Source organism: Oncorhynchus mykiss, chromosome 13 (genome assembly GCF_057628025.1).
Source record: "Oncorhynchus mykiss isolate SJ-2025 chromosome 13, ASM5762802v1, whole genome shotgun sequence".
Classification (NCBI taxonomy): Eukaryota; Metazoa; Chordata; class Actinopteri; order Salmoniformes; family Salmonidae; genus Oncorhynchus; species Oncorhynchus mykiss.
Window position 1 is genome coordinate 21,627,810 of NC_143034.1, and position 3,340 is coordinate 21,631,149.

Below are 3,340 nucleotides of genomic sequence, written 5' to 3' on the forward strand. Positions count from 1 at the left end.
CAATTTGCCATTTGTGAGTGAGAGAGTGTTTCTGCAGATGTGGGCGTGCACAAGCAAGGGGGGAAATGTGGGTGTGAGTACGGACATGGACAGGGCCAGGGAGAGAGTAACCTACTTTCAGAACTATTGGGTACTTGGTCCTACTTGGGCACTTGGTTCTGATTAGACATGACGTACCTGTAGGATCGACGTCCCAAATTCCACAACAAGAATAAGAAGCTCCCCTGTAGATCAGGAACGTTCCAGCCCAGTGGCGTCGTCACCAGCACAGACGATACCACATCAACAGGTAGGTGCCATAAACTTACTAGGTATTGAGGGGCTCCTTTAAAGTGATGTCCCAGTGTGTGCCATGCACTGTATGTAACCATTGTACTGGTACAGTGTAGTCCTTGTTGTGAGAAGGTTAGCTTTATCAGATTATAGATTCCTGTTACAGATCTCATTTGTAATATGCTGTTGGTTTAATGTCTTTATTCAATGTTTATTACATGGAAAACATATTTTACATACCACTAGTTGTCCATATAAAATAATTGCCAGCCATAAAAGAAAATATGAAGTTTATATGCAATACCCCCTGTGGGAAATGTATATTTAATGATCATCACATTTCCTGAAGCTCCTTTGATCAAGTTTAGCCTCGTTGCTAATGAGGAGAGATATTATCCTATTATATTATATCCCACTGATCTGCATCTTCCCAACTCCCTGTTACCTCACGGCACATGGGAATATCCTGGGACAGTCCCATTGGAGGTCAGCTTTGTGCTCCCTGTAAAATACACTATATATGCAAAAGTATGTGGACACCCCTTTGAATTAGTGAATTCGGCTAGTTAAGTCACACCCGTTGCTGACAGTTGTGTAAAATCGAGCACACCGCCATGCAATCTCCATAGACAAACACTGGGAGTAGAATGGCCTTACTGAAGAGCTCAGTGACGTTAAAGATGGCACCGTCATAGGATTCCACCTTTCCAACAAGTCATTTTGTCAAATTTCTGTCCTGCTAGAGCTCCCTCACACGAAGAGTAAACAAAAAAACATCTGACCAACTGGGAACATTTTGTCAGTCCCCACAAGAAAAAAGGCTAATTCTAGCCGTTTAGGGTTAAGGCAAGAATTAGTGTTCAGGTTAGGTTTTGGGGTTAAAGTTCAAGTCAGGGTTTAGGGAAAATAGGATTTTGAATGGGAATCAATTGTGTGTCCCCACAAGGTTAGTTAAACAAGACCGTCTGTCTGTGTGTGTGTTCCTAAATAGGGATTTAAGGAGCTTTCTTTCTCACAATAGTTAAATGTTTTCTCCTCCCTACTGTGGCAAAACATCATTTTCATGTGTGTGTGTCCCTCCTCTTTCATAGCCCAAGGACCTGTTATTTTCTCAAGTGGAGGAACACCCATTTACATATCCATTTGAAATGTATTCACTGTTGGAATCCAAGTCAGGCTGCGTCCCAATGTACACTACCTTTGTGGTTGACTTGCACGTTTCCAATATTCTTATGTTGTAAAAAGTATGATCTACTTTGAAGATAGAAATGTAATGGTTAGAGGGGACAGCCTTGTCTGTCACAATATCATTTATCTGTAAAAAGGTGCATGTCCAATCTTGATATTCTAGCTCTATCCACAACATTTTCCCGCCAATGAATAGCCTGCAGGGCAGGAGGTGAACCAATGAATAGGCTGCAGGGCAGGAGGTGAACCAATGAATAGCCTGCAGGGCAGGACCCTATGGCCAGTTATAAACCCATCACCCCATGTCCTATCCCATGTTCCTCCATTCATAGTGAAGGGGTCCAGGCTTGTCCGCTCTAACAGGGCATTGTTATGTGAATGTAATCACGTCCAGGTCAGGACATGGCATTGTTTTCTGAATATAACGTGCAGTATGCCAGGCCAGGACCGCTGCACACTGTCGTACTGTCCCAGATCTACTGTTCATCCCATTGGTTCACTGTCCTCTCTGTTCTGTCCCACATGCCTCTGCTAATGATTCCTTACAGCGCGTGCCAAAACCCAGGGCACTGTGAGTGTGAGTGTGTTTGTGTGTGTGTGTGTGTGTGTGCGTGTGTGCGTGCGTGCGTGCGTGCGTGTGTGTGCGTCTGTGCGTGTTAAAAGCCACAGTACTGTGAATCACACTGTGAATGGTTTAGCAGGGAGGGGAAGCAGGGAGGATGGATGCAGAATCTGTTTTTTCTGTCTGGTGTTAGAAACTGGGGACCTGAGTAACCAGGAAGAGAGAGAAGGGGGAGGCTAGAGAGAAAGTGTGACTGTGGGAGAGAAGGGGGATAAATGAGATGCTTGAGAGAAAGTGTGACTGTGAGAGAGAAGGGGGGTAAATGAGATGTCTAGAGAGAAAGTGTGACTGTGAGAGAGAGAGAGAAGGGGGATAAATGAGATGTCTAGAGAGAAAGTGTGACTGTGAGAGAGAAGGGGGATAAATGAGATGCTAGAGAGAAAGTGTGACTGTGGGAGAGAGAAGGGGGATAAATGAGATGCTAGAGAGAAAGTGTGACTGTGAGAGAGAAGGGGGGTAAATTAGATGCTAGAGAGAAAGTGTTGATTAAAGTAAGGATGGGGAGAAAAATATACTATAATGGTTTTGGGGCTTAAGTGATAAATTGGAAAGTGAGACTGTTTTGCAGTGTAAATGAACCTATTCAAGTTGTTTGAAAGGGAGAGAGAGAGAGGTGCCATGGGTGCCATGGCAATAATGAGGACAAAGTACAGACCCATTGTTCTGCTCACTCAGCTGGTGTACAACACTCGCATGCATGTGTGTGAGAGAGAGCATTGCTGAGCCTCTGGCTCTGAGGTGGTTAAGCACATTAAAGATTGACCCACTCAGCAGAAAACTTTCCAAGTTACACTGCAGAGGTTGCCTGGCTACCCAACCATATTGCTCCAACCGAGCGCCACGCCCATGAACGTTTCTTCTCCTCACTGAAGTACGTAGCGAACTACAGAACAGCGGAAGAATTCAGTTTGAGTCGTCAGGCTACTGCAGAGGAGGAGAATCGTGTGTGTGTTAGTCATTTTTACCTCATTGCCAAAGACTAACACAATGCAATACAATACCATAACCATTCTGCAATGCATTAACAACAACAACTGGTTGGCATTATAACAGGTGTATAAACCATTTAGCTTTACAACACAGAGTGAATGGTGTGTCAAACAGTAAGGAGTATGGGAATACAGTATGAATGACAACAATATTTGACTTTATGCGTTTGTAGCCTAGAGGACAGAAAATGGATCTGAAAATTGGTCTGAAAATGGGTTTCCACGCCAGGTTTGTTTTTTGTTCAGCTCCGCTAAACGTTCCATTTCC